Source organism: Podarcis raffonei, chromosome 8, assembly GCF_027172205.1.
Source record: "Podarcis raffonei isolate rPodRaf1 chromosome 8, rPodRaf1.pri, whole genome shotgun sequence".
In the NCBI taxonomy this organism is placed as follows: Eukaryota; Metazoa; Chordata; class Lepidosauria; order Squamata; family Lacertidae; genus Podarcis; species Podarcis raffonei.
In genome coordinates this window covers 63,206,640-63,234,440 of record NC_070609.1, presented here as the reverse complement: position 1 = coordinate 63,234,440, position 27,801 = coordinate 63,206,640, and positions in this window count along the sequence as shown.

Sequence of the window (27,801 nt, the reverse complement as noted above, 5' to 3'; positions counted from 1 at the left end):
CCTCCTGGAATCAATAATCGGGGCCAGAAATGCCAATTTGCGTTAACACAGATTTGTGCTGGGAAATTAAGAGAGAGCCAGCTTTGCGTGACAAAGAGGCAGGCTTCCTCCAAACGAACAGCAGCTGCTTTGCTCAGCAAATCTCCCCTGAAGAAACAGAAACTTGGATCCATTCAACTGCACAGACTCCAATATTGAATTTGTGTTTGTAGATTCAAAGCCAATTAAGGGAGCTTTAATGAAAATGTGACCCTTAACTCCATTTGGCCTCCGCTTAGCCTGAAGAAAGTCGACACTCACAGGCTGCACTCAGTAGGACAAAGTGACCTTCTTCACCTTCCCTTGGCAGCTTGGGGGAACAGTAATTCATTTTGCATAGCTCATATTGGCTGGCAATGCTTCTTGTTGAACTCAGATGGGTACAAGGGGCTCAGAGTTGCTCTACACTTGACCCATAAACTCACGTTGCTCTAGAGCCTTCCCGGCTCATCCACAGGCTCCAGCTTGGGAAAGTGACATCATCATTGGGTGCCATGAAGTTGCAGGCTGACCCAGGAGCAGGAAATGACATCATTGGGCATCAGCATAGGTGAGGGAAGGGGAAGGGTGAGTCCAATCACCCACTTCAACTGAAAGAACAGCAAGAGGGAGAAAAGCCTCCCAGCAAGAGCAGAAATGGAAGAGATGAGTCAAGATGTGGTCTCAGGCAAGAGAAAACCATGGTCAGAAAAAACCACACTGAGAAGCCTCCTGTCTTCTATCACCACCTCACTTGTGAGAGTATAGAGAGGGAATCAATGTGAGAAAGGGGTTGGTTAGGTAGATGTGAGACAGGAAGTTGGGGACTCAAGGGGTCAAGTGAGGGTGAGCTTTGGTTGGCTCAGGAAGGTCCTGTGGAGCCTTCAGTGCAGGATTCTTAAGAATTCAATTTTATCCCCCTGGCTGTTTAACATCTGCATGAAACTCCTGAGTAGAGTCATCCAGAGTTTTTGAGTATGTTGTCATCAATATGCTGATGACCCACAGCTCTACTTCTCCTTTACATCTGCAGGTCTGGCAGTGGATGTACTGGACCATTGTCTTCTTTGGTAATGGACGGGATGAGAGCCAGTAAACTGAAGCTCAATCCAGATGAGACTGAGATACTGTTAGTGGATGGTTCCCTAGACTAGACAGATGGGAGATTGCCTACTCTTGATGGAGATATGCTTCCTCTGAAAAAGCAGGTATGCAGCTTGGAGGTATTTCTTGATCCATTGTTGTTGCTTGAGGCCCAGGTAGCCTCAATGGCATAGAGTGCCTACCATCAGCTTCTGCTGACGGAACTTCTCTGGGCCACACTAAGCTACTCTGACCATGGCCAGAGTGACTTTATGGATCAATTCACCTTTCCAAAAGCCATGCTGGTGCACTGGGACATTGGAGGGGGATAGTGGCCATCAGCACAGAGAGAAGTTTTGCCATGAAATAGCCAGTGGTGAATTAATATGAACTGGGGGGTGATTTAGAGACACCATCTCCATATCAAACTCTTACACTTAGTTAACTATTCATACTTCTGAAACCAGGAGAGCTAATTTGAAAACCAAAAATGAAGAAAGAGATTAGGATAAGCATAATCTTATAATATTGGAAACATCCCTAGTCTGCAACAGGAGATGAGTCAATAGCAGTCAATATTTCTCTTTATAAATCAGCATTATTCAGCTTTGTTCTCCTTGATAATCCACTCCCTCTTTTTTCTTGGCTCAGTAAATGCAAACATAGTCTCAGTGGTGGGTTTTTTTATATATTAAAGAGAAAATCTATATGCAGGTGGAGAGGAGACAGAGTGCTCAGAGCTTACTCAAGTAATAGAGCTATTCCCCAATATTGGCCAGCTCCTGTTTCCAGTTGAATGATAGGATTTGGAAGGAAAGGAAGAAACATCTGACAGATTTTGAACCTATTTTTTCCCCTTGGAACTCTGATTATCTGTCAAAATGGATTTAGTAGGCACCATGTTCTTTCTTTCAATAGACAGAAGGCAGAGGGACAAATATTTACTGGCATGTTTAGAACAGTTTTAGACAACTTTTTGACCAGCTGATGAATAACTTCTTGAAAGAAAGAAAGAAAGAAAGAAAGAAAGAAAGAAAGAAAGAGGAAGGAAGGAAGGAAGGAAGGAAGGAAGGAAGGAAGGAAGGAAGGAAGAGACCTGAAGATCAAGCATGCCTGGAAATAATAGCCTTTGACCTGGAAACACAATACTTTTTAACCCAGTTGTATAAGGACTGTAAGGAGGTGGGTGGCGCTATGGGTCAAACCACAGAGCCTAGGACTTGCCGATCAGAAGGTCGACGGTTCGAATCCCCGCGACAGGGTGAGCTCCCGTTGCTCGGTCCCTGCTCCTGCCAACCTAGCAGTTCAAAAGCACGTCAAAGTGCAAGTAGATAAATAGGTATCGCTCCGGCGGGAAGGTAAACGGTGTTTCCCGTGCACTGCTCTGGTTCGCCAGAAGCAGCTTAGTCATGTTGGCCACATGACCCGGAAGCTGTACGCCGGCTCCCTCAGCCAGTAAAGCGAGATGAGCGCCGCAACCCCAGAGTCGGCCACGACTGGACCTAATGGTCAGGGGTCCCTTTACCTTTATAAGGACTGTGAGTAGGAGTGGAAGTGAACTCTTCCCCATCCAGAATTCAGGGTGCCAACTGAGACAGAATAATTTAAAGAATTGACATAGAACTTTTCTTGCAAGTCCTGGGTCTATTCTGGAAGCATCAGGAAAGGTGACTCCTTCCACAGTATGAAATCATCTCTAATCCTCATTAGGACATACCACAGTGCATGGAAACAACTAGCATTGTAAGCAGTCAGTGAAGCTATAAATATTTGTCTTTGACAAATTGTAATTAATGTATCTTCTCTTACATATCAAAACCCATCCCACAGTTAGTGGGTGGTACCCTAAACTGGATGGCTGGGAGATTGCCTACTCCTCTGAAGAAGTAGGTGCACAACTTCTGGATCCATTGCTGTCACTTGAGGCTCGGGTGGCCCTGGAGGCATGGAGTGCCTTCTCTGGGCCACAACAGGCTACTTTGACCATGCCCAGAGTGACATTATGAATCAGTAAAGTCCAAAAGCCATGCTGGTGTCATGGCTCTGGAGCAGGGATCCTCATAGTATAATCATGCAGACTCAACAGCAGCTCTGAGGAGGAAGAAATGAATCCGCTTCCTGGCCCCCCAGCTTATCACTTGAGCATGAAAGACACTTCTGCCACTGGCTTCCAAGGACTGGGTCACAGACACCTTCGAGAATCAAGAAAGACCTGGGGAGCTTTCCCCAAAGAAGTCCCTGCAATCGCCCTGCTGGCTAGACTAAGTCAATGGCTGCAGAAAAAGGCACTGGCCCTTTAACTGGCCAGATGCAAAAGTTAAGGTATGGGGCTTTCATTTTGACTCTTAAGCCTGGAGCATAAGCTATGTCAGTTGCTGCAATACATTGCTGGGACAGCTGGGACATTCCACTTCTTCTGTAGGATTGCTGTCCATGGTCCTGAACCAGCAGCTTAGTCTTTATCCTTGCCTTAGCTTCTGGTTTATTCCAGAACTCCTGGGCTACTGGTCTCTATCTTGCTAAATTCCCTCCACTGCAAAAATTTGGCAAACCTCACTTAAGATGGGGAAAAGGAGAAACCCATCCCTTCCTGCTCTGAATTTGTTGAATATTTTACTTCCTAATAGCCAGCAGGGATGGGCAAATCTATTTCCAATCTGTTGTTTTCACAGGGTTTTACCAGTAATTCCGTTTCATCCTTTCTAGCAGCATTAATCTGCAAAATCCCCTCAAAAAGCATGCTTAAATAATGATTTTAATGTGTATTTAAACACATTTCCTCTCAATGCATATTCATGTGTGTTTCAACGGCTGAGAACTGTGTTGAAAACATTCCAAGAATCGGATGGATTGCTAACTTTTGATTTGTACCTCTTGGACTACTGTGCTGATCAAGGGATTCGAAAAACTGATCCCCTCAAGCAAACCCCATAGACACTAATACTGACAGGTTACTGTGCAAGTAACCCTTTGTCAACACCAAATTTTCATTGCTGTATTACCAGCCCTTTGTTAAGGGTGCACAAGCAGGTAGAGCTATGTTATGATATAGCCTATGATGGTAATGTCATATCCTGACCTTCCCTTAACTGGTGCCCTCCAGATCTTGTTGGACCACAACTCCTATGAGCCTTAGTCAACATGGAAAATTGCCAGGGATGGTGGGAGTTATATTCCGACAAGATTTGGAGGGCACTGGGTTGGGGAAGACTGTGATATCCCATGCAGTACACTCTGCTATCCTCTTTGCTGAGCCACGTTTCAGAGTCAAGCCTTGGCTGAAATTAATCTCTTTAGCAATCTGAGCTCCAAGTCATGGGAAAGCAAAGGCAGGTGAAGACACAGAAGCCTAGTTATGGCTCAAAGCAATGAAAAATAATAACTGTAAAGTGTTTGAGCCTAATCTCTTTACAGGAACAATATTTGCATTGCAAATGATAGTCTGCTAAACGAACATCCCAGGTAAAGAGCAGGGAAATCTGGTACTTTACATAACACGAATGTTCTTCAGGTGTACACAAGCATTTTGTACGGCTTCCATTTCAATTTCAGATCGCATTTCATTTCCCTGCTTTATCGTCTCCCTGCTTGCATGCACACATGGCGAAACAGGCCAGGCCATTACTGAATATTCTCTGGTGTCTGTTTTCAAATAGCAAAAAAGCACTTGCAGAAGTGTAGAAATCGCTGAATATTCTCTAGCGTCAGTTTTCAAGTAGAAAATAGTGCTTGCAGACATGTAGAAAATTGCTTCCCCCTCCCCCTTAAAAAAAGACAACATTTTGACTGCAGGTTTGGGGGCTTTTTTCTTTCAGGCTTTCTGCCAGCATTTCCCCCTGGCTGCTGTTTTTACTCAGATTAGCCACATGGGCGATCAGGCATCGGTTAAGACAGGGATCTGCTGTTGACCAAGCTCATGGTAGTTGGAACCTGACCACACTGTGGGGAGTGGGGCAAAAATTAGCCACTCCTGAATTAAAGAGCACATCGTGAATGGGATGGTTGTGATGTGTGCATTCCAATCTCCAAACTGTGATACAATCCAGGAGGGCCACTCGAACCCCTCCTTTGCTCTACAGCAGTCTCCCTTTTTTAAAAAGGGGGTACTCAAGGGTACGCAGTACCTGCACCCCTCTTTTTTGGGTTGAAAAGTGTGACACTTGCTGTAACAACATCATGGTGAGTACCGGCACCTATTTTTCTAGAAAAAAGCACTGCTTTACCGTATTTTCTCTCTCTTAAACTTCCTTGCTGCAAGGAGCTTACAGTATAAATTTTGACCATGAGGGAGGTAATATAAGATGGAAAGGGAGAAGTAAAAATGGAAAAGGGGGGGGGAGTCTTTCACCTCTCAAGATGTCAAAAAATGTATTTGAAAAACTAAATTCTGTCTGTGGGTTTGGTATGTATCTAATTCTTCCATTAAATTATACATTTTCTGTCTAACCACAAGCAACTTCTGATAGTTAAAAAGAACCACTCTGTTCTAGGGCTTTTAAATTGCCCACTTGACACAAGATCCACCCTGTGAAAAGGAAGATGGGGAGGGGAAAAGTGAAACTCCCAAGCCTTTGCGAAAAACCACATTCTGATATGAAAGAGAGAAAGAGAGAGAAAATCACCAGTTTTTTATTCTCGTGGATTTCACGAATAACATTACAATTCCATCAGCTCCTGGTAATACTATAGGAGTGCAGAGTAATTTATGACTTCAGTTGCAAAAGTTTCTCCAATATAATCCACTTGAATTTCAATACTTTCTAGAAAATTCTACAGGTACATCAGAGATGATCTGCTGCCATTTCTGCAGGGACAGAATCTGGCACACACTGTTCTGAGGGGAAATTTCCAAAGTGTCCTCATTCTCTCTCCCCCCCCCCCCCCCGGTTTGTTTTCAAATCCATGTTCATTTCTGATGGGAGCACTGGGATTCAGGGCAAATAATAAAACAAGCAAGCTTGGTAAAATTAATCAATAAAATGTCAAGGCCCCTCCAGAGGCTTTGCAAGAAGAAACAAAGAGATGAACAATTAGCACAGTGGGAGATAATAATATGAATCTGAGGAGAGTCTGGGAAACGCCAAGCAGTGAATCTCAAGGCAGCCATTAGATACCAGTTCTAATGGATAAGGGAACAAGAATCTGAACTGGGGGCGGGAGGGTGCCTTTGCAAGAATCAATTTTCAGCAGATTTTCACCATTCCAAATGTGAAAGAGAAATCTTAAATTGTATTTTAAGCATGCAACTATATTCTGCCTCTAAATTTCAAACAGAACTGCTCAAAATGTGACAGATCGCAGATGGTCCATATGGCTGCCCACCTCACATTTAGTCTTTTAGCAGAGAACTGAATTCAAGATGGTTTTGACAAACCATCTCCCAGAGCAAATTTCATGGGCGTCTTTGGAGAATGCCAAATCTGAGTGTTATCTTGGCACCTGGTGTGAGGAGTAACCAACTCAGTCTGGGCTTTTTGACTGGTTTGTGTTCCTGGCTGTGATAGTAACTTGGTATGCTCCGAGATTTATATCCTTGCATTTACACATTATACAACCTGAGCATAAAATAAAGGGGCTCACAGAATTACCCCCAACAGATCTTGCTTCTCCATTCGTCACAGCTTTGGATGCAGCACAAAGCAAGCATGTCTCTGTGTCTCCCGCATCCAGCCTGTTTTCAGATGAGCTCTCACACACAAAAACACATTGGCTATTGTTCTCGTACCTAGTAGCTAGGGGAAGAGAGGGGAGGAAAGGCTCACCCATTAGCCCAGAGGGCACCATCACTTAGTTGTAGCTTCTGGAACTTAACTCATTCTTTTGGGATGCTGATGAGGACACTTAAGTGGCCAGCTAGGGTCACTGTCTTCCAAAGAAACTTGTCATACTAGTTCTGCAAACTACTCTTGTTAGATTCTAACATCGCTGGGTACCAGAGCCCAAGAATGGGATGGAACTCGGGGGATCATTCAGACTGACACTCCCCCAAACCTACCACATTCCTATCAGCTGGGCAGGACCAAATGGATTCCAGGAACATTCTGCTCTCTGCTCAGAGCTGAGAACACTGCAGGGGGATGATTTGCCATCATGTTCCCCACAGGGAATGCATGGGCAACGCAGCACACAGCAGGACTGAACCCTCTACTCCCCAGCTGGTGAGTGGAAGATTCAATCCTGCTCTCTGCAGTGCAACTGGGGCAAATTTAGGGCACTGAACACGGGGCACTGAACCGAGACAGCACCACAACAATGCTATAGAATGGAACATGAGAGGCAGAGGGTGGTGAATTTTGGCATCATACAGGGCACCGCTAAAATTTGAAAGCCCAAAGTCTTCCACTGCCCCATCCCTCTACCAATCATATGTTTAATTATGGCTGGCCTCCAAATCAATTCAGGGCTCTGGTCCAAACCAGGTTGGCCCCAGACCAGCCCTGGTCAGGTCACAACCAATCCAAAGTCCCACCTCAGGCCATGGATTTAATGGGGAGGTCATTCACAACCCTAGTTTGGAAGCCATGGAAATAATTTCAGCATCCTCCAATGGAATGTGGTCTTTGGGTTTGGGGAAACTCTATCCAAATGGCACCTTAGCTTTCAGAAGCTTTCTCTGCTTGATTCATTCCAAGCATATCTCCCATCTGGTGCTATCCAAGAATGTGGAGAGGGCACAATGTTCTGTAAAAGGTCTAGGGAGAGTTGTCCTCATTTTCTTCTCAAAAATAAATAAATCCCTAATGAAGGTGCAAAGAGTATTTTTAGAATGGGCTGCAGCACAGAAGGCAGAAGACTTCCCATCTGCTTCCTCCAAATCACCGCTGAGTTCTGAAGGCAGGTGCCCTCCTTTGGAAAGGACGCTCACCTCTTTCTCTCTCTCCATTCCCCAGGTTGCTGATTAGGAGAGTCCCAGAAGGATCTCTATTGCTGCCTGAGCTATTTGTGGTCCACAAGGTAGCTTTAGGCTGGGGAGAGTGTGACACCCAAGAAGCTTTGTGGCAACATGGAGGTTTGAAGCTGAGAGGGAAGACAGATGTGTCATTTTTGGTGCTGTGGGGGTGGTTTTGAAGTGCTCCCAAACCATATATTGGATGGTTCTGCAAGTTTCCATCCATGAAGTTTCCAGGGGGAAACTAACTGCAGTGGGTCCCTATTGACATCACCAAAATAACTCTCCCAGTCCCTGAAGCAGTTTTCCAACTGTTTAAAATTGTTGGAGACTTCTTCTTCTTTTTCCTTTGGTGAATGTTGAATGTGAGTATGGAAACATACACATTAACAGTCCAGTGTTGAATGTTGGAAGATTCAGGACAAGGGGGAAAAGGTTACCTCTTCACATGGCACTTAGGGAAATCATGGAATTCCCCAGCACAGGACATAGCAATGGACTTCAGCTTTAAAAGTGGATTAGACAAATTCATGGAGGATAAGACCAGGGGTACTATTGTAACCTGAGCAAGGCCAAAATGTGGCGCTCCACCACCCAGCCCTTGTGCTGCCTTCCAAAGCCAGGTAAGTGAGGAACAGGGCTATGGGAAAGAGGTACAAGGGCTCCATCAGGGTCCTAGAGCCCACCCATCTCCTTCCCAAAGCTGGGCAAGTGCTAACTAGGCTTTGGGAAGGAGGAGGGAGAACTCTAGGACCCTATCAGAGCCCTCACCTCCTTCCCATAGCTGGACAAGTGCTTACCAGGCACCTTTTCCGCTCAGCACCCAGTGCAGGAGAACTGGTCACGTTGCCTTAAATCCACCTCTGATAAGGCTATCAGTGGCTACCACCCATAGTGACTATGTTCTACCTGAGCTATGGCCCTTTCCCCTTTATACTGCCTCCAACAGTGGATGTCATCTAGCCATGAATATCCATTTTTCAGGGACCAACAGCAGGAGATCCCTACTTCCTTCATAGCCTGCGCATAAGTTTTCTGGAAGCATACTCCTGCCCACTCTGGAAAGCAGAAGGCTGAACTGGGTGAACCTTTCATCTGATCCAGCAGAGCTCTCCTTCTGCTCTTGCTTTCAGAAGCTGTGACCTAGAATTCTCCACCGTAACACCTTGAACCCCACACATACAGTCTTGCTTGTACTCTTTTGGGGGTGTATATTCTGATAAAATATAAATTATTTTTATAAACCCCCAAAAAAATGGATCTGCGCGGAGGTAGATTTCCTTATACTGTGCATTAAGTTAATGGCTTGAATATGAACTCCTTTAAAATTCTATTAAAGTGTGATTACTTGAGTTGCCTCTCCCGACGGACATTTATTTGTGTAATTGGTAGTGCATAAACCATGATTTCATTATAAAGGGAAACATCAATTTTGCTGCATACTTGTGATTTTTAAAAAAATTTACTTGAATCAGCTCTCCCCACCCCTTTCTCCTCCTGTGTTCACTTCTATTTTATCAGCAGGAACTTATCTCAAAATGGGTTCCATTACAGGTGTTTGTATTCAATGGTTACACACCAAGATGGCTCCACTGGGGCTGAGGGTGGGCCAAGGCAAATGAGGTAAAGGCAGAGGAGGAAATGCTTTGAAGTCTGTCTGTTCTATGATGACTCTCTTGCAGGTCAGCAGTAGCCAATGAGGTTTCCTTCAGATGCTACTTAACCACAAATTCTATCATCCCTGACCATTGGCCACGCTGGCTGGGACATACTTGTTACTGGGGCAACAATATGCTACAGATCATTAGGAAAGGATCCCTTCCCTGCTAGGGATCATCCAGAAAGCGACTGAAAATATGCCAATATCATGGCGTTGTTATACAAATCTATGGCATTTGGAATATTGGGTACAGTTCCAGTTGCCTTACTTCAAAAAGGGATATTGCAGAGCTGGAAATGGTTCAGAGGAGGACAACCAAAATTATCAAGGGGGTGGAGCAACTCCCCTATGTGGAAAGGCTGCAGTGTTTGGGGACTTTGAAGTTTAGCAAAAAGCTTAGTAAGAGGATGGCATGGAGAAAGTAGATACTGAAAAGTTTTCTCTCTCAATGATAATGATGCATCCTGGTGAAGGTGGTGGACTCTCTGTTGGTGACTTGTGGAAGACAGCTGGTATATCAGCAGAGCTTGCGGAGCCCCAGCCCAGTCTTCATAGACTTCTTGCTCCCAGCAGAACAGCTTCTTCCAGAGTCCCCGGTTAAGTGGAAAATTCCTCACCTGTACAGCTCAAAGTATCAAAGTGTGAATTGTCTCCAGACACAAGACAGATCTGAACACTGCCTACTACTTTGTACAGTTCTCCTGGCCTTTGAAGTCAAGATACATATGTACAGAGTTCTACTCACACTATCAGCATACTAGCTAAGGATGCTGCGTAAAAACCCACAGCCTCTTCCCCTGACTCTCACAGATTCCGAGTCGGACCCAGGCAGCAAACAGGACAGCATCAGGATTTGCAATAGGACATCAGGAACACAGACACACAACGGGGTAGGCACAGACATGCACAGACTTAATGAAAGCAATGCCCTAGAGACTATCGTGCCCATCTCTGCATTCCTGAACCAAAGGGAGCATGTCATACACTTGACCTCTGCTCTGTTGCTATGGTAACCCAGTGCACCTACTCACTTACATCTGAACATCCAGATTTGGGGAGGGCGTGCTAACTTAAGAAATGAGACCAAACACTTTGTCATTTAACGCATTGTTCACATTACACCAACACTCTTCTTCACTGGATTTTATTTTATTTTTTAACAAAGGTTGAATCTGTAAGAGAGATTCATCAGCTGTGACTCCTGCATTGCAGAGGGTTGGACTAGATGACCCTTGGGGGAATCTTCCAACACTATAATTCTATGATTATATTAAATGTATGGTGTGAATGTTTGTCTTAATAACATACAACCCTTACTATTTAAATCCAAGTGGAGTAATAAGAGCTTCAGGGTGCAAGTGTCCGCCTTGAAATAAAAAATGAGCATTATGAGCTACAAAAATTTGGATTGCAATACCACTATTTGCATACTTTGTCAGCATCACTAATCAACAGAGAATCTTCTCTGCCTCTATCTCTCTGCTGTTGCTGATAACAATATCAGCCTCTGAAATGGAGAAGATCTCTGATCTTCCATGTGGGGATTCTTGATTGCCTCGCCATCTGAGTTTAAAATGGGCTCCATCTATCATCCACTTTCCTTCCATCCCATAAATCACCTATTCTTCTTTTAAAGTTTTAAATTTGCTTCACCTCAGAGGCATCAGGTGTGCTTTTGTTTGGACTTTTCAATAATCTATTCTTCTCACTTGTTTCTTCCATGCGACGAGACGGTAATTTTTTTTGTTTTTTTATTTTTGGTTGGTTGGTTTATTTTTACTGCCTTTTTACTCCCCCTTCTCATAAGAGAAAAAAATATATATTGGCTATAGCAGATATCGCTTAGGAATCTCTGCAGCCTTGTTCTCTCTCTTGTTCTCTCCCTCCCTCCCTCTGTCTCATCCTCAGGAGGCATTTTCAGGCTCAGATACATTTCACACACATTACTAACCACACCAGACCGGCTGGCCGTCAGATGGGTGCGCAACTGGATATTACAGACAGTCATGAGTCACTGATGATGAGTGAGCTTGGTCATGTATTGCAAACCCATGTCTGCCTCAGTGAGTATGGGCAAAGGTGGCTGAGCTGAAGCGGAAATTAACCCACACCAACACAGCTATGTTTCGCTTGACCAACTAACAGTGTTTACCAAGACCTTCCTCCTCAGTGGAATGACTGAGTCTTCCACAGATCTTCTCCACTGGCCAGGTGAAAGCAAGAGGGTTTATTTGAGTCACCCGTTGCTTCACAGTGTCTTTGAAAGGTGGTGCCAAACCAAAATTCACTTGGAGTATCACCACCACGGGCGGGACGCGGGTGGCGCTGTGGGTTAAACCACAGAGCCTAAGACTTGCCGATCAGAAGGTCGGCAGTTTGAATCCCCGCGACGGGGTGAGCTCCCGTTGCTCGGTCCCTGCTCTTGCCAACCTAGCAGTTCGAAAGCATGTCAAAGTGCAAGTAGATAAATAGGTACCGCTCCTGTAGGAAGGTAAACGGCATTTCTGTGCGCTGCTCTGGTTCTCCAGAAGCAGCTTAGTCATGCTGGCCACATGACCCGGAAGCTGTACGCTGGCTCCCTTGGCCAATAAAGCGAGATGAGTGCCGCAACCCCACAGTCGGCCACAACTGGACCTAATGGTCAGGGGTCCCTTTACCTTTTATCACCACCACTCTCAGGGATGGCTGCCTCCACAGTTGGAGGCAGATGTCCATCTGAATACCAGTTGCTGGAAACTACAGGAGGGGTGTGTCCTGCTCTTGTGCCTGGGCCCTGCTTGCTATATATAGCCCTTTCCTTCATGGAGTTGTCTCTTTTAGAACCATCCAAGTTGGTGGCCATCACTGGCTCCATTTAGCTCAATATTGCCTACACTGGCTGGCAGCAGCAAGATTTCAGGAAGGGTTCTCTCCCAGGCCTACCCAGAGGTGCTGAGGACTGAATCTGGGGCCTCCTGCATGGAAGCAACATCTGCTCTACCACTGAGTTAAGGCCCCTTTGCTCTACTCTTCTGTGGCCCTCTATGCCTCCCTGCATCTCTAACCCAGCTCAAAGAGCAAGGAGAGCAACTTCCACAGCGTACCTCCCTCTGCTTTTAAGCCTCTCTTGGCAGGCTTCCCCACCACCAGCTTCCCCACAGCTGAGGCTGGGCGTTTGCCTTTACTGTGCAGTAATTCACGGCAGTTCTTAAACTGTCAGGAATTTTGGAAATTAATGGGCAATATGATGAAGCCGCAAAATATATGGTGGATATAACTCCTCGCTCCTGCTCCCCAGGAGACTGGCAGCTGCCTCTTGGCGTTGCCTCTGGATGCCTGACAGGTGGGGAGCGGGGGGGGCAGCCCACGCTTGGCAAACAGTGATAGCAGGCAAAACTGATACAGATGATCAGAGAGAAATGATGGGAAAGGAAAGGGGGTGGGTAGGAAGAAGTCTCTTGCAGCTGGAAGCCTCGGCTGGCACTCAGCATCCTTCCAGAACATTCTGTACACAAAACAAGCACCGTGTCCTATCATGGCCCCAAACCAGAAGGCGGATGTCAGTGCATCAGCATTCACACATTGTAGCAGGCACAAATCACTAAGCTCTCTCTCCTTAGTTTGGAGCAGCTGCTACAACTATCAATCTGGGGCATGTAAGAACGACAGGGGATCTTTCAGGTTAATGGTATGAGGGCCACATTCCATTCATGTCAACCTGTTGGGGACCACATGGAAGTGGTAGAGAGGGACATTGCAGGCCTTCCTTCTTACGTTTTATGGACCTCCCTAGACACACTACAGTGGTACCTCGGGTTACATATTCTTCAGGTTACGTACGCTTCAGGTTACAGACTCCGCTAACCCAGAAATATTACCTTGGGTTAACAACTTTGCTTCAGGATGAGAACAGAAATCATGCAGTGGCGGCACAGCGGCAGCAAGAGGCCCCATTAGCTAAAGTGGTGCTTCAGGTTAAGAACAGTTTCAGGTTAAGAACGGACCTCCAGAACGAATTAAGTTCTTAACCTGAGGTACCACTGTACTACACTGGTTGTTAGCACATAATCAAATTCATTATGCATCAGAAAAGTATGTTTGATTTTTGCAAAATATATACAAGTCACAGAAGCTTCTCTGTAACAGAGCATGGTTTGGATTTGGCCATATGAACAGAAGGACATAAGAAGAACTTCCTGGATCAGGCCAATGGCCCATCTAGTCCAACCTCCTGTTCTCACTGTGGCCGACCAGATGCCCGTGGGGAACCTGTAAGCAGGATTTGAGCACAAGAGCCCTCTCCCCTCCTGAGCTTTCCAGCAAATGGTATACACAAGCACTGCTGCCACAGCATTGCTGTCGAAGCAGAGTAGAGTCATTGTGGCTAGTAGCCTTCAATAGCCCTCTCCTCCATGAACTTGTCTAATCCACAAGGCTGTGTGCTTGAATAGAGTGCAGTCAAGGAGTGAGGAGAGATACCGACCTCAGTTAAGTAGGGGAAGCATTTTTTTTTTTTTAATCAAAACTCTTTGTCAGGAGAATACAGTCTGTAGCAAAGTCGGCAGTTGTAGGAGACTGACAAATTTAAAGGCGAACATGGAACTGTCAATCACTTACGAGCTCCATCTAACTTAGTTTGCATCTGTCCTTCAACTTGCACAAATGAGGAGGAGTTCAGTCTGTCAAGTTTTTGCCTCGAGAGGGCTCAGATTTATTATTTCTTTTTGCCCAGCTCTGTCGCATTTCGGCTTAATGAGCATCATTTGAATTCAGGATGCTGGCCGGGAAGAATTAAAAGGATTGGTCTCAACTGAGAGTGCCAGCGGCTCTACTTTTTATACTTCCTTGGCAGTTCCAATCTCGTTCAGCGCTCTTTGCCTAAGCAGAAAATCCAGTAATTTAAGGAAGGTGGGGTAAAGTGTTCCTCCCCATAGCACACCTCAGACGGGTGGGAAATGGGCATCCAAGGTCACGCCAGCCATTGTCTCACAGTAATTGCAGTAGCATTACACTGTCTAATGCCATCTTCTCGGTCTGCAATCATTAGGCATGTTTTCAAGACTGGCTCTCTTGAAATAACTTCTTGCTCAGAGACATGTGGAGGATTGCAGCTAGAGATGGGCAAGGCTGCCCATTCTGGTTTCTCAGTTTCTCATGTTTCCAATCTTAATTTCAGTTCTGTGTCAATTTGTGATTTTGCAGAAAGAAAGAAAGAAAGAAAGAAAGAAAGAAAGAAAGAAAGAAAGAAAGAGTCCTCATGAAAATTCAAAATCATTTCAGCGCACATTTTTACTAACAAACACATTTTCCATTCAATCTTCCCTAAGAGACAGATTTTACAGCAAGCAATTTTTCCATAATACAAGGCAATTGCTTATGCTTCCTTTTCTGCATTTTTATGCACACTTCTCCCTGCTATATGCATTAAGTAGACAATTTTTGGTTGGAGAAATGCTTCCTGATATTTGGAGACAGCCACCTCTCACAGGATTTCTCCATTCATGTGTAGTTTCAGGAAGTGTGACTTCATATGAACCAAAACAAATTTCCCCTCCATCCTTAACTGAGGGAAGGAGGAAGTGATATGCACCAAATGAAAACTACAGGAGAAGGTTAGAATACCCCTGCTGGATTACATTAATGGCCCATCAAGCCCAGCATCCTGTTCACACCAGATGCCCATAATGAGAAGCCCACAACTACTAAATCTTTGAGTGTCCTAATTTTGGGATTATTTTTAGAAATTATTGAAGTTTGACCAGAATTCAAGTGGAACAGGGCCTGGAACAGAGCAAATCAGATAAACAGTAAAGGAAAGGCATGGGGTTAATCTTCCACAAGTGGAGTGGAACATGGAAGTGATTTCAACTCACTTTCTTTGCTAGGGGGGAAATGTCATGTAGGGGATTTGTTCCCTGCTCTCCCAGGTTCTAGTCCAACACTCTAACCCCTACACCACACTGCTGTTCTTCTGGGCAAGTCACCACTTTGCTCTCTTCTCCATAATAAGTGGATGCTTTCAATCTGCAATCCAAGCACGGCAACATCTTCTACTTCACACCTCTCTGTCATCTCTTCGCAAGGGATCCTGTCCATACCACATATCTCATTCGTCACAAACAGTTATTGCCTTTGCCAGCCGTTGAATATCAAAAGCTAAGCGTTTGCCTCATCAAACCGCCATTCTTCTGAAGTGGGATTTGTACAAAAGTGAGTTTCCCCCGCCCTCTCTTCATAGGAGGTATTTCCCTCCAACTTGTGGGCTCCTAAATTCATTTGTATTCCACAAACGCCGTGCAGAACACAGGAGGAGAAGAATGATATCAGCAAGTTGACTCACTTTGAAGTGGCAGAGAATTGATTGCACTCTCAATTTGTCAGAGAGATAAAAATCTTTGATGGGATGGTCTTCTCCCTCCAGCAAGACCACACTCCATTTTACCCGGGCCTCTTTTATTGATCTCCATTTTCTTATTCTCCCCTCCTGTAGCAACTGGACAACTGGAGATAATATTTCATCTAAAGTATATAACAGCACAGAAAGAACTCCTTCCCACCCTCCGCAGCTTTGTGATCTCCTTGCATTAGATAGAAACATGCATTCCTTAAGCTTGTCAATAATACTTGAATCCCCAAGTAGCTGCTTGCTTAAAAGATCTGATTTCTTCCATCTTTACTGCTTCTGTGGAATTCTAAAGGATGTCTTCTGTCATGGATTGATGGGTTCATAAATGTTAAATAGGTCTGCGCAGCCACAAGGACTGGCCCCACCCTCCGGATGCACCCAGTCTCTATAGGAACCTAGGAAGCTGCCAGAACATTGATACGTCTACTATCTGTTGCCTATCCTTTCAGACAGGGTCTCTCTTGGACTTATCTGAAGATGCTGGGGATTGGACTTGGGACCACTGAGCCGCAACATCTTGGAGGTCAAATCTTCATAGTTGCACATGGACTCCCTGTAATATTTAGTGCACATGTTGGATAAACGTCAATTGGCCATTATGTAGTAGTGCCCTCTGATGTAGGAAGGTTAGGTGCACAATGCTAATGGTGTGATTCCTGCATTGCAGGGGGTTGAACTACAGGATCCTTTGGGTTCCTTCCAACTCTACAATTCTATGATTCCATGAGACATGTGTATCCCTACACAAACTCCCAAGAAGTTCCGGATCTTTTACAGGAGCTATGACATGTGTCCATTATGAATATGTGTTCCTACCTTAGACCTTACTACCCCCTCCCCTAACATCCCATATGCCCATGGTATCTCTGGTCATCCTTCTGTGATATTTTGCCTACCTTTGGCACTCAGCTGCCACCTGCGGCTCCTAGAAACTGTCAGCATGCAACAGCAGCCACACCCTAGGAAATGGCTCCAACTGGACAGCTAAAGCAGGTGTAGGTAGCTGATGAGTCTCAAACCCTTGGTGAGTTAGGGACTTCCCCTGCAGGCGGAAGCAGGCTCTGGCAGTTTGAGCAGATGAGACCAATAGTAGGTCCAATGGTCAGGGAAGCAGTTTCTGCACATGCTGTAGAAGGAAGTGAGGGGTAGATGGGGCTTGTCAACCTGGGAAGGTAGAACATCTAGGAAAAGGAAGACTCTGGTCCTAAACCTCTGCTGCCTTGCAGGATATCTTTGGGAGAAGAAAAGGCTAAGAAGTAAGCACTACACAAATCCAGAGTGGAGTCTCTAAGATGCTTGGATGGCACCTTGTATGCCTCTTTCTGGCAACTCTTGCAGCCAAGCTGGTGCCAAACATATTGCTCTGCTTTCCTCTGGACCACATCAGCAAGGCAGAGACAGGGGTCTTGTCATCTGGGCCTCCATACACACTTCCCAGGCTTGTGCCCTGGGGAGGTCACTTCAATGCTGCTAACACAGCAGTTTGACTTCACCCCTGGAGGTGCATGCTATTGTCTCTCAAGACAGATGGATGCCAACAACCTTTGACCTTCACTCCCCTTCCATTATATGTCCAAAACCCTGTATAAACCAGGGATGGGCATCCTTCCCCCCCCCCCAAGGGTTGCATTCCCATGGGGATTAGCTGTGGCGTGCTGGTGATGGACGGGGCCAGAGCCAAAGATGGGTGGAGCCAGAGCATATGATGGGCAGAGCTAAAGACAAAAGTGTTTTGGAGCAAGTCACTTGGAAACTGGGATTGCTAAGTGATGGTGGCTGCTTAGAGATAAGTATTATACGAAGCAGCAGAAAAATAATCTAATATTTAATTCATTGGTGTTTTTAATGGGATTTTCTTATTGCATATTTTAATTACGGTCGTTTCTATTTTAATGTTTTAATTGGGTAGCTTTATTCCATATTTTAATTATGTATGTTTGTATTTTAACATTCATGCAACTTTTTAATACCTTGCAAACTATTTAGAAACCCATTCTGGCGTTAGGCAATATAGAAATGTTAATATAAATTAATATAAACAAAATAAATAAATATTCGCCCTGATTACCTCAGATTTCAATTCCCAATCCCAGGGCAGGCATGAGCCTCGCTTTTCATACTTGGGTGGTTTTTACTAACATAGCAATACAGATAATGTTCAGGAGCACGTGTCAAAGTAATTCCTTTCTGACTTCATTCTTATATATAGTGTTAAGAGAGGGGTATTTTTGGTGGGGAAGTAGGTCAAATACCTGGGTCCCCTTCTAATTCCTGGATTCAGCACGGATTCAATTGCTGGAATAGCTGGACCATTAAGAGAGCAAAAGGAAATGTGATTGGTCATTAATAGAACCAAGGAAAAGGGGCTCTGTGGCAGATGGCAAATGGGTGGAGGCCCTCCTCCTTCTCTTAGTTAGTCAAACAAAGCAGGAGTCTGGAGAGAAGAATCAGTTGTCATGTGACCTAGAGGAAACATGTGACCTAGAGGCTGGAAAGGAGGAGAAAATGCCATGGCTGCTTTCTCCTTGAATCCAAGGCTGCGGCTTTGGGAGAAACAAGACTTCTTTTAATGCTGTGAACCCCTCCATCATAGACACAGGTTGTATATATGTGTAAATGAACCATATGGCATAAAGACACTACAGTCTCCGCTGTGCCTCATTTCCAAAAGGAAACATGAATCCTGGGTAAGTGCCTGGAACCCCTGTTGTGCAGAAGGCCATTAATACATTGAGGATCATGAGCGTTCCTGTCATTTACCTGTGATTCCTGCATGGTCCTTGGGGTCCTTTCTGCCTCTACAATTCAATGATGTTGATGATGATGATGATGTATGGGGCAGTCTTCCAGTGTCTGCTGGGGACTCCTTCCCCTAGAGAGAAATCTTGATCTCATCACAACTTGCTCTTTCTCCCCCTCCCCCCCTTTTTTTTTGTCCTTCAAGAGGTGTTTACCAGGAGAATTGTGTCATTCTGGCTGCTGAGGGACCTGCTCTTCCCTCATTCAACTGACCTCTGGCTGTGCAAACCACAGTCTCAGCTAATGCAGGGACCTGGAACCTCCCTGCCCACCCACAGAACAAAGAAGAGCAAAGAGCCTGAGTCTCGCGGGCAGCCAAACTGAGAGAGGGAGAGGGGGAAGGAAAATTTTGAGGCAACGGATGGCCTCCCTGATCTCTTCTCTTCTACCGCTGCTTAGCCTCAGCCTACAAAGGCAGCTAATGAAGTCCACAGCCACATTCCAACAGGTCAGTGTTAGATCCTGCCAAGAGTGTGTGAGCATCGCTGAGGGACCTGCCACCAAAAAAAAGTTTCATTGTTTCTTCCAAACAGGAGACAAGGAGGCTGACCAGCTGGCCATGCCCTCAAATGCAGTACTCCATTGAGTTTTCTGGTTTTCTTTTCCATCTAACACTCAGCACTCTGTGGACAGAAGAACTAAGAAGAGCCTCCTGGATCAGGCCAATGGCCCATTCAATCCAGCATCCTGTTCTCACAGTGGCCAAATAGATGCCTCTGTGAGAAACTTGCAGGCAGGATTTGAGCACAGGAGTCATCTCCCCTCAGGCTCCCAGCAAGCTCTTCTTATGTTCTGTGTCTAGTTGTGAGTCAATTCTGTATCCAGGGCAGCTGTCTACCAACTTCCTATGTTCCTAACATGATACACAAAGACAACACAATGAACCCAACTAAGATGACTGTCAGGAGGTTCAGGGTAAGGATGTAATTTTTTTTCATGGAATGCATAATGAACCTGTGGAACTCATTGCCACAAGGCTTGGTGATGGCCAATAGCTTAGGAATATAAGAAACTGCCTTATATGAAGTCAATCTGGAATGAGCATTGTCTAAATCAGCCTTTCTCAACCTGTGGGTCCCCAGATGTTGTTGAACTACAACTCCCATCACCCCTCGCTAGCAAGGCCAGAGCTCAGGGATGGTGGGAGTTGTAGTTCAACAACATCTGGGGACCCACAGATGGAGGCATGCAAATGCTCATCAGGATTTCAGATAGAGGACATTCCAAGTCCTACCTGCAGAGGTCGGGGATTGAACCTGGGACCTTCTGTACGCTAAGCTTTGGATTAAGCAGAATGACGAAGAAAGCAAGCTGTGTTCCAGTATGCATGTTAGTCCAGAAAGTGTGGATCAGGTCAGTTGGTATTTTGGAAGAAAACCAATTCCTCAGGCAACCCTGGGGAAAAACAGGCGATGGTTGCAGCCTTCGTGCATTCCTTGTGAACTAACATAGAGACACTAGAGACACCTTGCTCACTGTTTAAGGAAAGAAAACAATGGAATAAAATGGGCCTTTGCTGCAATCTTCCACAGAGGTTCTGACATCCTTATAATCATTGCCATGGATTTGCAAAAGCATCTGGAAATCTAGTAGTGCAATTCTGCCCTCTGCAGAAATAGGTGGATAGCTTGCTAAAGATTTTCATCGGACCAGAGTGCAGTGGGAGAAGACTCTAATGGCATTATTTTCTCCCTGACATTTTTTAGAAAAAGAAAAAGAAAGGAAAAGAGCTATTTTGGAAGAATTAAATCTGTTTGGTAAACATGAGCCGGTGGCCATATGGAAAGACAAACTAATAGGGTTGCTGAAAAATAAAGAGCCATCCCATTATTTGCGAATAATAAATACAAATCACAGGGTGGGAGGATAAATCTTTGGCACAGCTTATGGAACATCTCAGGATCCTTCGCTCCATCCCTCACATGCTACAAGCAGCCCCCGTTGCAAAATCCATACAGATGTTTCCGTAGAATCAAAAAGTGCTTAATAAGCACATTAACATAATGGTTGCGGATTTGATTAATGGTAGTGGGTGGATCGCTTCAAAATGCTGATCCATGAGGATTGCAGATCATAGGAAAGCTGAATGACAAAAGCACAGGGACAGAACTTTGGATGAACATAAGACAAACTCTGCTGGATGAGCCAGTGTCCCGTCTAGTCCAGCATCCGCGTAAGACTGTAGGAAGAGCCTTTTGCATCAGATGGTCCATTTTGTGCAAGCACTCCAGTTGGAGAGCAGCCTTTACCAAAGGTGTCATGGGCTTTGAAGACACTCGAACTCAGGATGCAAGGGAGAAACGTGCTAAGAGGAAGGCAAGCTTGGCAAATCCACACTGTGATCAACTCCCACCCGGAAACCAATGTCCCCACTGTGGAAGGACGTGTGGATCCAGAATTGGCCTGCACAGTCACTTACAGACTCACTGTTAAAACCATGTTTATGGAATACAATCTTACTCGGCTATGAGTGATTGAAAGAAGAAGAAGAAGAAGAAGAAGAAGAAGTAACCTACCCTCACAGTAACCAACTGGATGCCAATGGGAAACCTTCTGGCAGGACCCAAGTACAAGAGCATCCCCCACCCCACCCCCACAGTTTCCAGCAATTGGTATCCAGAAGTATTTACTGCCTCCAGCCAAGGAGGCACAGCACATGACTTCAAAAAATCAAAGCCATAACTAGGAATGTGGAATAAATGTGATTCAGTTCGCATTTAACGGTGCATCTACCTCATCTGCACTTTCTGAAACAATACCATTCTTTTTATTTTTTTACTGTTTTTATTTATTTTCATGGTACAGAAGATAAATTTTGAGAAAACAATTGTTGTAACAATAAAAAAAAACAAGTAGCCTGTCCTGATAAAATTACAGACTTTTATCGTGTCATGTGTTAAAGTTTCATTTGATTACTCTAAGAGGTCACGTCACATTTTCCCATGAGTGCTGGGTGGATTCCTGCCACAGTCTGAACAATTTATGTATTCAATAAACATTTGCCATATGTTATAAAAGGAATATGGATTGTGCTTGCCCTTGGCAAACGTTAGTTTTTCAGTCATTGCTATTGACCATGCTCTGTTATACCAAGAATCAATGTTCAGCCCGTCATAACTATTCTTCAAAGTTCTCTGAATTTAGCAATGAAGTTTTCCAGCCAAGAAAATGCAAAATGCAGGTATTGGTGAAAATAACATACAAAAGTACATCATTTCACCGGGGAATTGTTTTGCAAAAAAAGAAGTGTATATTGGGCAAAATTGCCTAAGAAAACAAGGAGAAAATTGCACTAAAATGCTGGTGAATTTTCATGAGAAAAGGAGAGAAACTGAGATCAGCAGATTATCCCATCTCTAGCCATAACCTTACTCACACTCTTTTCAAAACACCACAAAGCTTCTCCCACCTCTGTGCGTTGCAAAGTCAAACAAGGACATTGAGTGACTCCTATGAGCTAATCCAAATGGATTCACAGGATTTGCGCTGGTGGAGAAAGCAAAATGAGAACCATCAGATCAAAACCCGGCAATTTATTTATTTATTTCTCATCGTTTTAAATCCTTGCTTCCGGACAAAGAACTCAGACACCTTGCTTGGTTTCTGCCGAAAGCTTTAATGTCTAGATGATGGTCGCTGGAAACCACAAGAGGAGATTGTGCAGTTCTGTTCTGGTCCTGCTTGTGTACTTCCTACTGAGGCATGTGTTTGGCCACTGTGAGAACAGGATGGTGGACTCAGTGGGCCATTGGCCTGATCCAGCAGGGTTCTTTTTAGGTTATTAAGTTACTATGGAAACCGCAGGAGGGGAGAGTGTTCTTGTACATGGGTCCGATTGGATCATCTGGTTGGCCACTGTAAGAACAAGATGCTAAGCTGGATAGGCCATTGGCCTGATCCAGCAGGCTCTTCTCGTGTTCTTAACAGATTGGTACATAGGGAAGGCATAGATTACAAGATGTAGGAGGTGAAGGAGAGGTATAAACACACAGCTAAGCAGCCTTTTGCTCCAACAAGCAGCACACACACTGCCCTTTCTTTCTGAACAGCACCAAGCATGGCAAGCAGATGGAGTCCTGGAACTAGTGGTGCCATCTCAGCATCCAATTTAATCTCAGTCACCCCCTCCAAAGAAGGAGGTTCCTCACCAACGGGGGAAGTGCCAAGAGCATCACCATAGTAGGAGGTATCTGGGTAGGGGTTTCTAACGTCACAGAAGCAGAATGCTCCCCTGCTCCCCTTCTTAGACTTTTGTCTGGATGCAGCTCTTCATCCCCAAGACTACTGGTCTCCTCCCTGGGCTCAGACACTCCTTGGGGCCCCATCCTCACCTCTCCCATCCTGCTAAGACCCTCCCTAGGATTGTCCAGCTCCCAGGCTCCTGCCAGTGGCATTATGTCCTTTTCTGGTGCCCGGGGCACACATGTGTCAGGCAGTGGCAAGATGCAGAGGGTGAAACAGAACCCACCACACAAGGCCAGCCCTTACCACAAACACCAGAGGGTTCACAGAGCCCATATGCCAGCTCAGTCCTGGCCACTGAAGTCAAGTGGGGCTGCACTGCTTCCCTGCCTCCGACTCAGCCCTTAGCAAGCAAATCCCCCCTCCCCAATGCTGGTCAATTGGCCATTCAGTGAGCAGGCTGGGGACGGGGCAGAGAGGCCAGGCCAGGCGCTGGGGCCCAGAGACCTCTGGCCGCAGGCAGGATGGGATGGGGACCCCTGGATGGGAGTGCCTGACTCACACCCCCTAAAAATTGTGTGCCCAGTGCTAAAGCCCTCTTGGCTCCCCCCCCCCATGCCCCTGGCTTCCACTATTGCTGTTCTGGATCTAACCACCCGCTATAACACCTCCACAGGACTCATAACACAGAGTTCCTAAGTTCTTAATAAAAACACAACAAATACCTCGAGGGCACTGGGTTGGTGAAGACCTTGGCCCCAGCTCCTTAACTTGCAAGGCCCCTGTGGATTCCATCTCCCTGAGACCTGAGGACTCCATTATTTCTCTTCTAAGTTCTTTTTCAAGGGAGGAATGTAGGGTAGAAAGTCTGCTCCGGGCATGGAGAGATCTACTTATGGCGCTGTGCCACTCAGTGAAATAACTGACAGACAGCATATGTTTACAATGTCTCCGATGTTGTATCTCTTTAAAATAAAATATTTTTGAAAGAAAATCCCATGCATCATTTATTCAACATCCATAATTCCAGATTAAATAGTAATGGGTTGTTTTTTTTCTGCTGACTGTTCCCTGACCTACTTTCAGTGTACACATAAATACACCCCAGCAGAGATTTGGGTTTTTTTGTTTTGTTTTTCTAAGACCTTTGGAATCCTCAAGTGCTGTTGTAGAGATGCACGTATATCCAGGGGGGCCTTTTCGGGAAGGCCACCAGGCCAAAACTCTCTCTCTCTCTCTCCTTCTCCAATCTCTCCTGAAAGGTTATTGCCTGCAGGAGTGCATGATAGCTTCTAAGAACTTTACATCAGAACTTGATCTCAGAAGCTGCCTTGTCATCTCAGGACAAGCAGCTGCTGGGAGTGGAAGATGCCTAATTTGTAGGAAAGTGTTAGGAAACAAAGAGGGAGATGGCATTGATGTATCTTTCAAAAGGCACAGAGTTGCCAACAAAACTGAATGTAGGAAGAGCCTGCAGAATTAGGCCAGCGGCCCATCTAATCCAGCATCCTGTTCTCACATTGGCCCACTAGATACCCATGGAAAGACCACAAGCAGGATTTGAGCACAAGAGCCCTCTTTGCTCTTGCAGTTTCCACCAGCTGGTGTTCAGAAGCATTGCTGCCTCCAACTGTGGAGGCAGAGCGCAGCCATTGTGGCTAGTAAACAGCCCTGTGATCTTTGGATGAGAGATTGTATATAAAATGAATGAATGAATGAATAATCATTATTGATAGCTTTCTTCTCCATGAATCTGTCTAATCCTCTTTTAAAGCCATCTAGTTTAGTGACCAGGACGTGGGTGGCGCTGTGGGTTAAACCACAGAGCCTAGGACTTGCCAATCAGAAGGTTCGAATCCCCGCGACGGGGTGAGCTCCCGTTGGTCGGTCCCTGCTCCTGCCAACCTAGCAGTTTGAAAGCACATCAAAGTGCAAGTAGATAAATAGGTACGGCTCCGGTGGGAAGGTAAACGGCATTTCCGTGCGCTGCTCTGGTTCGCCAGAAGAGGCTTAGTCATGCTGGCCACATGACCCAGAAGCTGTATGCCGGCTCCCTCGGCCAATAAAGCAAGATAAGTGCCGCAACCCCAGAGTCGGCCATGACTGGACCTAATGGTCAGGGGTCCCTTTACCTTTACCTTTTAGTTTAGTGACCATCACTGTCTCAAGTGGGAGCAAGTTCCATAATTTAACTACACCCCATAGGAATGACTTTTTTTTACACTGACTCTTCCAAGGTTCAGTTTCTTTGGATGTCCATGAGTTCTAGTCTTACAAGAGAGGAAGAAAAGGGGTTTTTTGCTATCTACTTTCTCTAATTTTATGCACTTCTATCATGTGGCCTCTTACTCGCCTTTTGTCTAAACTGAAAAGTCTCAAATGCTGCAACATGGACCATACTTCAATGGTAGAACATCTGCTTTGCATGCAGAAGCTACCAGGTTCAATCCTTGGAATCACCTGGTAGGGCTGGGAATGTTCCATGCCTGAAAACCTGGAATGCCCCAGAGTCTCTGAAATCTCACAATATCATCCCAGCTTCCCCAGTGGTTTCATCAAACAGTCGTTTGAAAGCTCCTCCACTTCTCAAACATGAAGTCACCAATCCTCAGCATCTCAACAGTTCTTCATAAGGCTTGGTTTCCATGATCTTGTTCATATTGATCATGTTGGATGCCCTCCTCTGCACATCTTTCTGCTTGTCAATATCCTTCTTCAACTGGGGTGCCCAGAAATGGACACAGCTCTCCAGGTGGCATCTGGCAAAGGTAGAATAGTGTGATACTATTACTTCTTTTGATCTGACTTTGGTATGACTTGTGATTGGCAGATGAGTGGTCCTGCTCACCTGTCAAAATTGGCCCAAGAAGGGTAGCAAAATTATGGATATGGACTAGATAGACAGGCAAGTTGGGCTCATTCTTACATTCCTAAACCACAGATCAGGACTTTTTTTTTTTTCTTTCTTCTTTTTGCAGCATTTGCTGGGTTTTGGAGTCTTGTGGTGCTGTCTATTGCATCTGCATTAAGACACCCCAAGTCTCACAGCCACCCAGGAGCAATGATACCCAATTCACATTGCCAAAAGCTCAGCTCTGTCTTCTGTATGCTGTATTCATTTCTTCATCCCAGCCTCCTCCGACTTAAAAAGCAAGAAAGTGTTTGCTCTTTTGATTAGTGAAATGCTTGCAAGCCATAATAATATGCTCTTAGCCATTCAAAGTGAGTCTCTGGAGCTGCAAAGTGCAGGTTGCACACTGCATGATGTCTTATTGTTTATGAGCATAGATTTATATGCATGTGCACTGCAGTCAGGACAAACCCACTCCCACCACCCACTCAGAGACTTGACTTCTAAAGACTCACTGGGGAAAGAGCTACACTCCAAAGAATGACAAGTCATGAAAACAGGGGTTTTGCAACAAGCTATTCCCCAAAACAGGGACAGAAACATATTTAGAAGAGAGAGACGAAAGTTCATGGCAGTCCTGGGTAAATGCAGTTGGAATGCTTGAAGTGGGGGGAAGTTCAGACGTGTTTCCCTGGATATATAGTTCCCAGAGCACTTGATGCCCATACAAAAGGCCCATGAACCTGCGAAAGCTTCACTTCACAGGCTCCCTAGGAAAATGTCATTTCCCAGGCTTCCTGGGTTTTTAGCACTGCCATCGCCACATTCAAGGTGCTAAGGAACAAGAAGGCATGCTCGGAAACTCATTTTGAAATCCAAGTCAGAAAAGGACTTGTTGGGGAAATAGGTGACTATTCTGAGGAGTACAAGTTTGCATTCCAAACACTGGCAACATCATTAGCTGTGATTCATGAGGAGACACTCCTCTGAGGGTTGACAGTTCATACCCTTTGCTGCACTAGAAATGAATTGTTTTAGACGTAAGAGTTGTGTGATTTGGATATGGGGGTGTGCTTTCTTCAGCCATCTGAACTTGCAGGAACTGTGCGATGCAATGCCACACCATGGTTAGCAGTCCTAAGGATTTGACTCAAAATCCATGATAAACAAGATGCAAAATCTGCCTCTGAGCAGATGTGGGCTGCTGTTTGCTGGAATGCAAAGAGAGATATCACTTTTTCAAGAATGGGTTTCTTCTTTTCTTTTCTTTTTTTTAATCTGTAAGCGACAAGGAATCAGAGAAATCGTAATAATAACCTCCGAGGACACTTCAGTAATCTGCCTAGGCAGATAATCTTGGATTTAAGAAAAGGGAAGGGAAGGAGAAGTCATTAACAGATGAGATTAGTAATAAATTGGGGGAGGGGAGATGGAAAGGAGGTCAGTCTTGCAAAAAGCAATGCAAGACTCTGACGTCCACGCAAACTGACAGACCAAGAGGAAATCATCCTTAATGAAAGAGAAAAGAGTCACCAGCAGTCAGGAAGGCTGCAGCCGAACTGATGTGGCACCTGGATTACGAGCTGGACTTTGAACATTTGGGAAGAATGGAAGCCTTTGGGGCTGACCCTCCCTCGCTGGTTTTGTCAAAGGATAGTATCTCTGAGCAAAGCCTTCGTGACCTGTGCTCCCACAGAGTGTTTAATATCAGAGCAGGGGGATTAAGGACCACTTTGAAAAGTGATTAGGAACACAGCTGGCTTGTATACACCAAGAAAGGTCTGAGCAGGATTAAATATCTTGGCAAGGCAAAAGAGGACCTCCGGGTGGCATATTGAGCTTGGGTGGGGGATAAAGCAGCCTTGGTCAAGCCACCTAGAGAGAAATGAAAGAGGATGTCTGTGATGCTATGGATTGCAAGCACTAACTGGGCA